The sequence below is a fragment of the Spermophilus citellus genome, assembly GCF_964194105.1.
Source record: "Spermophilus citellus genome assembly, chromosome: 15".
Classification (NCBI taxonomy): Eukaryota; Metazoa; Chordata; class Mammalia; order Rodentia; family Sciuridae; genus Spermophilus; species Spermophilus citellus.
Window position 1 is genome coordinate 51258584 of NC_138195.1, and position 11508 is coordinate 51270091.

The 11508-nt window shown below is 43.4% G+C and overlaps 1 long non-coding RNA gene across 1 annotated transcript in view; it reads left to right on the forward strand.

Annotated features, from left to right (window-relative positions):
• Positions 1–709: 709 nt before the first annotated feature.
• The window catches only part of LOC308633998, a 15709-nt gene continuing 4910 nt past the window's right edge, over positions 710–11508 (forward strand). The window contains exon 1 of the long non-coding RNA XR_014018931.1: positions 710–846. This is a non-coding gene — a long non-coding RNA (uncharacterized lncRNA). The remainder of the gene's footprint in view (positions 847–11508) is intronic.

Below are 11508 nucleotides of genomic sequence, written 5' to 3' on the forward strand. Positions count from 1 at the left end.
GGAGAGTAAAGGCTCTTCTTCTGTGTGGGGCTATCTGGGAGTGACTGTGCCGTTATGGAGATAGCCGGGTCTTCACAAGCTAGAGCACTCAGGAGTGAACCCCTACATTACTATGAACTATGCCTTTATCCCCCAACAGCTCTTAGAATTAGTCCCTGGCAGTTTACTTCTCATACTTTATGTGAGTTAAACCTACTGCAAGCTGAGTTATAGGCTCTTGCTATTCCTTGAGACAAGAGGCTTCAACCTATGCAGGGAACTGGCTGGCGACCATAAAGGAATATCTCATTAGATGACATTTGTTTGAAGGGCCAGTCCCCTTAAAAGGGACCCCTACCATTGTGCTACTTCCCAGTGCTGTTGTGAAGGTCAGTAGCTACTGTTAATGGATACCCATTCTAGCATCTGGGTGCTAGGCACCAAGTTGTCTAGCAATATACATTGGCTGTGTCCCTTGGCAATTCACTTACCATGGAAGGAATAGAGGTTCTGTAAGGTTGGATAACTTTCCCAAGGTCACACAGCTAGTACTTAGCAGAGCTAGGGTTCAAAAATAGATCTGTCTGACCTCAGAAGTCCTGCACTTTCTATTAGGCCAGATGACAAGTGCTTAGAAAATAGAAAATGGTGTTGATGATGTTATGATTTACACAGAAGGCTAGCTAGCATTGATTCAGTACTCATCCTTGGGAGGAGCCATTGCTGATGCTGTTAGCTGGCTATGATCTGGCCATGCCTCCCGGATATCCCATCATATTCCTACTGGACGTACCTCTGGGATCCAGGAGACACTGGTTCTGATGCTGCTTCTGCTGCTCCAAAGTTCACCTTTTACTCTCCACAAGGGTAGGCTATGCAATGGAGGAGTGCTCTGTGCCCTGCTGCGTTGGCGCTGAGCTCCATGGAGACGTTTGTCAGGAAGTATCCTGCAAAGATGGTTCTCACTTCCTTGTTTGACGGGGTTCCTAATAATTGCCACCACTAGTTGAATACACCTGCGTGCTCTTCTTTCAAGGAGGTTTGCTGAAAAGGAGAGGAGAGAAATGGAGTGGCAACTGGAGGGAAAATTGGGGTTAGGAGAGGTAGGAACAAAATTTTTTTTTTTGATGCTGGGGATCAAAAACCCAGGGCCTGTGCACTCTGGGCAAGCACTCTACCACTGAGCTACACCCCCAGCCTACAGTTGTTTTCTTTAATAAAAAAGTTAATAAAAGCATGTGTATACACTGAAAGAATTGATCTTGTAGAGAAGGGGACACATGATGAAGTGGGAGAGGGAGAAGACAGAGATGTGGCTGAAGCCATGTCCTTGAGTAGGCAAGAGGGGTCTAGTGCACAGGTGGCAGTTGGCTGTAATTGGACACCTTGTGGGAATCTGGCTCTCCTGTACTTATGGGACCCTCCAGGTTCTACCTGCTAGGAGGGAGGTAGCAACCTCTGGGAGGGGGTCCTCTGGCTTTTTCCATAGGCAGACTGAATCTCTGGTGGCCCTGTGCTTCCCGATGAGGGACCTGAGATGGGCTGAGTGACCTCTTTGGGCCTCAGTTTTGGTCTCTGATAAAATCCAGGTGAGGCCTTTTATTTTGCCCAGTCACAGAAGATATTAAACAAGAGAATTCAGACAGAACCCCCGGCCTGGAGAACGAAAGCGATTTCATCACTGAGAGACAGCCATGGTTACCATTTCCATGTGCTTTTTGTGCCAGTCTTTTCCCCCAATATAGAAATAAATACTTAAAAATAGTGCCCTTCATGTATAGTTCTGTAACATGCTTTTAGCACTTAAAATATATTAAGGACAAATTTCCATGGCATTATATGGCTTTCTATAACATCATTTAAAAAAGATATATGCAGATCATTCCAGTAGGTGGACTGACAGTCCCTTTTAACCAATTCCCATTTTAGACACTGTGTGAGTTGTTGCTTACTATCTTCTACTATAAATAGCACTGTTTTGAACTTCCTTCTGGCTATATTTTTACATCCATCCATGGCTATTTCCCTTGGAAAATTCCATTTGTAGCAGTGACATTTCAGCTGAGTTGTGGATGAGCTCTTTCACCTGCCTGCAGAGACAGGAAGGGGTGGATTTTGGGCAACGGTAGAGAGGTGAGCAGAGAAAGAGGAACAGCAAGACTGCTGGTGCACGGGCTGCTGTCTTCCCTGGTGTAGGACTTGAAGGGCGAGAGATGAATTCTGGATGTGGTCAAACCCCTCCAACAAAATTGCTGCCCTGGTTGAACACATGAGGACAAGCTTGTCAAACATGAGGGAGCCTTGGGGTTGAGGGGGATATGTTGAATGACACAATCAAGATGCCCCAAAACCCTTCCTGGCAGAGAGAAAGGGCTAGAACAGACAGGATAAATTGAAAAGGGAAAACTGCAACGTGTTCTGAGTGAAAATGTTTTTGAAATCTAGGCCATCTAGGGGAGACTTGGTTGGACATCAGGTCATCCAGAAAGACACAGGGTTTGGTGTGATGTGATTCAACCTCAGGTTGTACCAATCTGAGTGTAGTTCAGACGACATATCTGTTGGGTGTGGATAAACTGGAGTTGGTGATCAGGCTCTTGTGGAATCTAGACCCTGGTTGCTCTAGAGAAATATAACACAAGCCAGATACATACATACATCTGAGAATGTGGGCAAACTGAACTCAGTTTCTCATATACTCGCACTCAACAGTCAAACCCAAAGATTTCTGTGACTGGATGTGTGGGTATTTTTTTTCCCCACACACTAAGCAAGCAGTTAATTCTGCAGTGGACACCAGCTGGGTGTCCTCAAATTCAATGCAATTCTGACATCATCTGCCTGGAGACAGTGTCAGATCCCAGTGGTCGAGGGTTCATTCCCCAAGACGACCCCTTCAGATGGCAGTCGGGAACCCCAGGTTGTTTTACCTGTGCTTCTGACTGACAGAATCCTCATACCTCCTCCTCAGGTCCAACTCATTGGCTGCAGTGGCTCCCGGAACTCAGGGGAACACTTAACTTACTTTTGGTTTATTATAAAGGGGATTACAAAGGCTACTGATGAACCCAGATGAAGAGAGGGTATGATGGCTCGAATATGGATTGACCCTCTCAGAAACTTAGGTTCCAACTTAATCCCCTGTGGGGTATCAGAAAGGTGGAAACAATCCGACTATATGGTTTAGAGGTGGGGCCCTTGGAAAGTGACCAGGTTTAGGTAAGGTGAGTAGGGTGAGTCCCCCATGATGGAATCCTGGTGGCTTTATTAGAAGATGGAGAGAGACTAGAAGATGGAGAGAGACCAGCATGTGCAAGTGTGTGTGTGTGTATGTATGTGTGTGTGTGTGTATATGTGTGTGTGTGTGTGTGTGTGTGTGTATTTTCCTGCTTCTTGTCTCCTGCCATGATGTTATTTATCGTGATGTAATATAGCCAGAGGGGCCATTCCTAGGCCCTGTGGCATGCTATTCGAACTCTCAGTCTTGAAAACTGTGAGCTAAATAAATCTCTTTTCTTTTTAAAGTACCCAGCCTCAAGTATTTTGCATGAAAACAGAAAATGGACGGAGACAGGTGGAGAGGGCAAGGCATCGGGGAAGGAGCATGCAGCTTCCACGTTCTCTCTGGGTGCCCCACCTTCCAGGACCTTCCTGTGTTTGGCTGTCCAGAGCTCTCTGAACACTGTCCTTTTGGGTTTTTAGGGAGGCTTCACTATATAGGCATGATTAATTAAATCATTGGCCATTGGTGGTCAACTTGAACTTCCCTGGAGCTTGGGGAATAAGGCTGAAGATCCCAACCCTTCAATCCCGACTTTCTGTTTCAGGGGACCAGCCCAATCCCGATGCTACCTACAGCCTGCCACCCAGTAGTCAACTGTATAACCTACAAAAGGGACACTTACCACTTTGAGATAACAGGAATTTTGGGAGTTGTAGGCCAAGATCAAATACTATTTCACAATATCACAATGCCTACATAACTTAAAATGTTCAAGCAGCCAATAGTATACTTTGGATAACACTATAATTTTAGCATGTAATCCACATAAACACATTAGTATTGAGATATTACATTCTTTTTTCTCTAAGTACTAGGGCTGCTTTTTAAATTGACATATCATAATTGTACATACTTATGTGGTACAGTGTGATAATTTGAGACATGTTCACAGTGTGCAATGATCAATTTGGGGTAATTAGCATTCCCATTTCCTTAAATATTTACCATTTCTTTGTGTTGGGAAACTTCTAACTCCTCTTTAAAGTTCTTTATAAAATAAATTGCTGAGAGTTATAGTTGCCTTACTGTGCTGTAGCATGTTCAACCTTAAACCTTCTAGGTAACCGTATTTTGGTTCTCATTATCCAACCTGCCTCTATGATCAGAATTTTACTAAGTCTTTCAAATCTAGTATGTATTCTACACTTCTTGTGCATCTCAATTCATATGTTAAATTTTCAATGGTTAAAATGAAATATAGCCCTACCCAAACAATAAGTTGTTTTTTAGAGGGAAAATACCGCATACTGCTCTGTTTTTAAAAAAAATTTAAATAATTAAAATTCAACCCAATTCAAAATTGGTTTCTTGGTGAGACTAACACCACTTCAAGTGCTCAGTAGGCATGTTTATAGCAAGTGGCTACCAATGTTGAATAGTTCAGGTCTATGTCCTTGCTACTCAGAGTGTGGCCCACGAACCAGGAGCATCTGTATCCCCTGGGAGCTGATTAGGAATGCTACACCAGACCTCCTGAGTCAAAATTTGTATTTCAGGAAGTTCCTCAAATGATCCCTGTTTTTGCTTAGGTTTGAGAAGTCCTGGTCTAGAATTCAAGCCAAGACTTTGGGAACGTCTGAAGTCAATGATTATATTTTGCATGGACAAGGGAAGCCTCCAGGAAGCTATGATAACTGTATTCAAGTATTTCAAGACCTGTTGTATGGAAGGTTGGGAAGCTGTGGTGCTGAGTGGGAGAGCTGGGACCACAGACAGAACTTTACAAAGCTCCCGTAGTCACATTGCAATCCTTGTAAGAAAAGGACTGGATTTGGAGGTAAATCAGAAAAGCCAAGTCCAAATCTCACTTCTGTAAATCACAGAGCACTCTGAAGAAAGAATGAATTAACCTCTCTGAGCTTGCTATCTGTGAAATGGGAAAATAAAACCTTAGCATCCAGGGCTAACGTAAAGGTGACATAGGCAAGGACTGTGTCTGCTGTCTTTGCTGCAGCAAAGGTAGCTTGGCACAGATTCCACCCTCCATAACTATTTCTTTGTCTACTGGGCAAGACTCTGACTTGGGAAGGATGGCTATTAGTGCTTTTAGCAGGGTTGTGGTTCGAGGTGACAGGTCACATTTTTCAATCCACACAAACGAACACAGCCCCTGCACTGCTTCATCCCACTGAAAGCTCGTTTTTTTATTTACAGCTTCAAATTGATCTGGATCGATCAATCCTCAAACCTTTTCATCAAGAGAGTGAAAACAGAGAAGCAGGGAGGGGCGGAGAGGGGCTCTTCTCCTTCCTCCCTCAGTGGGCGGTGCTGGGTCTCTTCCCATTATTAGGACAAAATATCACCAAAGCAGAGTATGGGGACAGGAGGGAGGGAAAGAGGGTACCTTGGCCCAAAGGAACCTTGTGCATCTCTCTGCAAAAGACCCCATCCCAGGCTTGCCACGCCACATCTGTGCTTCTGTCAAGTAAACAGAGAATATCTACTGCTCTCAGGCAGGCACTAACATTAGCCCAGTAAGGGCTCTTTGGGGACCTGGGAAAGGAGGTTCACATTTGAAAATGAACCACTGTATGTGGATTTATAGCGCTGCTTTTCCGACAGAGAGGGGGAAATATTTTTCTCTGGGAGATTAGAATTTACTAGTGGATTCAAGTGTAACTTTGGAGAGTGGCGGAGGTATTAGATGTGGCAGTATCACAGTATTGTTTTATTGGCAATTAGATTTCAAACTGGCACGAATGTATGAAAATAAGTCTCAATTATGGGCCTGTGAAGTTTCTCCACCATCTGTCAACAGTTTGCTCCTTATGCCACAACATGTGTACCTTTGAAGGGAAAATGATTTAATAGCCCAAGTGAAGAGGTACAGCTCACCAAATCGTATTGGAGTTTATAGCCAGTGCCTGCATTTATGATTTCTGATGCAGGGAAAGCAAAATTTAAACTTGCGCATGTGTGTATGTATGTGCACACGCGTACACACATCCTTTTTAGGGTCTCTAACTGTCCGAGATGGAATATAACTTCAAAAGCAGTGAGCCCATCTTTCCCACTTAAGGGCGGAAAAAAAAATCAAGTCCAGGAGGAATCGGGGACTTGTCCCCGTGATGCTGTTATGTGAGGCAAAGCTGTAGCTATAACCAACAGGACACTTGGGCAATGGGGCCGTGTTGTGCTGGGAATGTGTAGCAACTTGTTCTCAGGGAAGATGAAAGCCCTGATTTGCGGTGCTTGCCTATTTCCACAGTGTAAATACTCCCATGATGGCTGATTTCATGGTACCAGATGTCCCTGAATGTGGAGTTTAGAAGAGATGTGTGAACTCATCACCCCTGAGACAGTACGAGTTGGCGCCAGGGTACCATTGGTGAGGGATGTGAGGTTGCCACTTGGAATTTGTGGCTTGCCTGTTCAACACCTGCTCTCCCTTCTGGTATGGAGCCCTGGCCTTTCCTGAGGGTACTTGCACCTACTCTATTCTCAATCCACAGGGTTTGTGTAGGGTGACTTTGTCATGAACTCTGGGGATGGCTTAAGATCCAAAACAGGGCCCCTCAATATATAGCATCTAATTGGACTTTGATTGTTTAGAGACAGGCTTGTGACCCAATGTGGCTCTGGGAGTCTGGTTCAGGACTCTTGTAGAAGTTGATGGTCTTAGAATTACAAAGGGATAGCCTGGATCTGCTGGTGGTGGCCATTTTGCCCTGTGAGAGGAGTGGCTGTCTGAGGATGGGACAGACAGAATAAAACTGAGCTGAGAGACAGAGAGGATGAATGCTGGTAAAATTGTTTGCCTGGATCTGTCCCTGCTTCAAGCTTAGTCCCTGGACTTTCCATTTATGACAATCAGTAAATTCCTGTGTTTCTTTAGTAAGCCTTTCACTTCCAACAGAAAGGGCCCCAGCTGATGGGTTTGTCTCTGGGGATTATACTACAAGTCTCCAGAACCTTTGGGACCTACTGGTCATTCAGGGTATATTTTGTATAGCCGTGAGCCTGGTCTATCTTGGACAGCCTTGCTTTCACAGAACTGATCTGGTGGCCAGTATGTGGGAGATGCTCCATATATATTAGTCAAAGATCTGGAATGACAGATTTTGCTGTATAATGATGGAGTAATAAACAGCCCCCAGACTCAATGGCTTATGACAACAAAGATTTATTTCTCATTCTTATCTTTTGTTATTTATGTTGCTCTATTTGTTTATCCTAGGATCCAGCCTGGTGGAACAGTTCCCACCTGGGATATGATATTTCTCATGACAGAGCAAAAGAGCAAGGGCTGAACCTTGAAATGTCTCCTAAAGTTTCTGCTTATCTAAAGTATGTGTTGCTTTTGCTCGTGTTCCATGGACCAACACAAGCCACAAGGCAGGAAGGCATACTACAGGCATTAGGCATGAGCAGAGATGGATAAGCCATGTTCTTCAAGTTTGGGGAGTGATAATGGGACCAATATAGAGGTAACTACACACTCAAACAGTACATGTGGGAATACAATTAGATATTATCTTGTGAAATAAACGTTTGAATATACACTGACCCATCAATGATGCTCCTAGGTGTGGAAGCCAGACAGCCCTTTGTAATTGCACATGGACATGTTTGTAGAAGTACAACACACAAATCACAACTCAAAGAATTGTAGGTAGTGAGTAGATATGTAAATTAGGATGCATTGATACAAAGAAACATTCAGCAACTAAAATGAATAAGCGCCATTTGGAACAACATGGTCATGTCTTGGAAACACACCATTGAGTGAAAGAAGCAAGTCTATAGAGACCCACACGTAGCATAACTCTAGTTCTATAATTCATTCCTATACGTAAACATGGTGCACAAAACATAAAGGAATGATGCATGAAAATTTGAAGATTTGACTCCTTTGGGAATGGAGTAGATGGATACAAGTTCCTGGTGATGATCTAACTTTTGAGTTGTGTGGAGAACTGAGAGGTGTCATGGTAATATTACACAACTTAACTTATATGGGTAATACTTATTCTTTTGTCCTTATCAAATATTATCCAAAGATAATTAGAAAGAATATAAAGAAAATGATCTGGAAAGGAAGTCATTTAGGAACAGACAAATGTGATCTGAGAAAAGAACTCTTAGAAAAGTGGGATTCCTGGAAACAAATTTGGCAAAAGTCATTTTGTGCTGAGTCCAGGCATCTGGAATTTCAGTGGGGTATTAGGTATTCTGGCCACTCAAGACAGGCCCTGTGCAGTGGGCAGCTCCAATTGTTGGGTCACACACCATACTCATTAGGGCACTTCAGAGCTGAGCTGGCTGGAGAAAGACATTGTAGTGAAGAAGTGCATTGGCTTTTGGGTTTGCCTGAAGGTGTCTTGATTTTACTGTGGCTAGAGTTGGTCCTCTCTGAGTGGATGGAGAAGTCCTCATTTTGGCCTAAGAAAGATGAAAAGGCCACCCAAGAGAGTGAGTGAAGTTGGTCTTCTCTCCTGATGGCCCTTGTGTAATGCTGAGTCCTTCCTATGCAGTTGCATTCTTCTAGAAATTTCCCTGGTCTGCTTTCCCATCTAGGGACAGGAGGAGGAAACTTCATATTGGAGGTTCCAGGTGTCTGTACTGAAATAATCCAAAGCAGCTGTCCCAGGTGTCTCAGCACACTCCTGAGCAGAGCCTCTCATGCTACTGAGGGCAGTCTGTCTTTCATGGTGATTCCTGTGGTCTCAGTGGTGTTTAGTCTATTCTCTCAAAGGGAGGGAGAGAGCAAGGAGCTTTGGGAACCCAGAGGTGAGCCAGAGTGGAGGAGGGAGCTCCCCAATCTCTGTGGGAAGGAAACATCCTGGCCCCAGCAATCCCTGAACCCCTTTTCCCACTGGTAGGGCATATGCAAACCCTTCTTCTATTTCTGGATGAGCCTGCGTGGAGTTCCCTACATATTTAGGCCCATTTAGCTTATGTTAGTTTGGTTGTTTTTCTTGGTTCAATGCACTTAAACAAGACTAGCTTTAAGGGCTAGGTTTCTTATTTTATATTGTTGTTCTAATTAGTTATATATGACAGTAGAATGCATTTTGACACATCATACATAAATGGAGTATAAACTTCTCATTCGTCTGGTTGACCATGATGTAGTTAAGGGCTAGTTTAAAGTGGAACTTCATCAAGGGTTCAAGAAGTGTCCCAGAGTTAGTTTTCTATTTCTCTTGACTGGTTGGCTATGCCTCCTAGTGTTGATGTCAGAGGGCTTCTCCCCTGGATTCCTGGTCCAGGGATCTGGGGTTACATTAATATCCTAAAGCTGGGGGAAAAACACACACACACAAAAAAAAAAACACACAAAAAGCTTCTTTGTCCCTAACTCCCCACCAGAAGCCCTGAGATTCATTGTTTGGGCTAGTTTGGTCACATGCCCCCTTCCTAAGCCAATCACAGTGTGGAGGAATGTGATGTATTGATTGGAAGAGCTAGGTCACATGATCCAGACCAGCTAGGAGGGATGGAATTAACTTCTCCAGAACCTTGTGGGTCTCTCAGTGGAGAATCCAAGTCCCATCAGGAATCATGAAGGGGAGCTGGATGCTGAGGGGGTCATCAACATGTGGTCACTTCCTAAGTACTGAGGCTTTAGTGCATTTTTGTTATTTGAAGAAATTCTTTACACTTTAAAGATTATAATGTGTCATGGTAAATGTTGGCAGTAGATGTATTTTTTCCTTTGGTTGTTTGCCTTTTAAATTTATATTGGCTTTTGATTTAAAAAAAAGCTTATTTTTCACCATGGACATTTTCAGATATACACAAAAGTAGAGACAATATAACGACCCACCCCATGTACCCACTATCCAGCTTTGACCCTTGTCGTATGTTGATTTTTGACTTACAGAAGTTTCAGTTTGTGCATAGTTGAATCTGAAGTGTCCCCAACTGTTTGTGTTTAGAAAGAACCCAGATAAATATTCCACTGCATTTCCTCCTTGTTTGGCTTTTGATATAATACCATGAGGCGGGGCTGTAGTAGGATTTCCCCCCAAGTACCCAGTTTTCCTGAGTCAGTTTGTTCAATCATCCGTCCTATTCTTGCTACCCATGGAGCATCCTTGACTTGACAGGACATTCTCAAAGGCACCTGCACCTATTTCTGGCTACGTCTTCTGTTTTATTGACCTGCGTGTTCTCGCCCCAGCTCTGCTATTTTAATTTCATAGATGCACACAAAATTTTCATAGCCACTGTTTAGTTCTCCATCACTGTTTCTGTGTTATTATTTTTATTCTGTGTTATTATTATTTTCTTGCCCAACTTTATTCATCCTTCCTGATGAAGCTTAGGATCATCTTTCCAAGTTCTAAAGAGAATTCCCTTAGGAGTTTGATTAGGATTGGCTCAAGTCATGTGCTGAGTTGGAAAAATGAATGTCTTCTCACAGTCACTCCTCAAATATGGTGTGTCTCCCCATTTATTCAGGTCTTGTAAATCCCTCTGTAAAAATGGATAGTGTTGTTATCTCCTGTGAGGGTCCTTTCTGGGTTGTTCATGTGTTTTGTAGTGTTTGTGGATGGGAGAGTTAAAACTTCTCACTTTCTCTTCTATATTCATTTCCTACGCCTTCATATTTTCTGTAATTCTGAGGTACTCTGAGAGGTTTAGACCATGCAGTGAGGGACCCACTACCCCAGTTTTTTAGAATTTATACTTGCCCTGAAATGGAATCCTCTGAGCTCCTATGTAAGAGGAAACAACCTGAGATTGACATCAAGGCAGACCTGAGCTCCCGCCCCTGACCTGTCCTTCATTAGCTGTGTGTCCTCAGGCAGGTCTTTTTGCTTCTCAGAGTCTCATTTTCCTTACTTGCAAAGGGAGGTAGATTGTTTTCTTCATTTTTCTTTTTCTTTGGTAGTGAGGATTGAACCCAGCGGCACTTAACCACTGAGCCACATTCCCAGCCCTTTTTTAAATTTTATTTTGAGATAGAGTCTCACTAAGTTGCTGAGGCTGGCTTTGAACTTGTGATTCTCCTGTTTCAGCCTCCTGAACCACTGGATTACAGGAATGTATCCCCATGCCTGGCCCATTTTTCATCTGCTTGCTTATATAGTGTTTATTTCTAGAGTTCTTACTCTTCTCTCGGAAAATCTAAACTTCTTGGGAGTAGGGGTTTTGTCCTCCATGATTACAAAGAGGGATTCACGTTACAGTGGAAGTTAGTATTGCTGGGCAGTAGCAACAGCAGAATCTAGCCAGCGGACACCACTGTAGTTCATTCAGGATTAATTTTTTTGGGGGGAGATACCAGGCTGGGATGA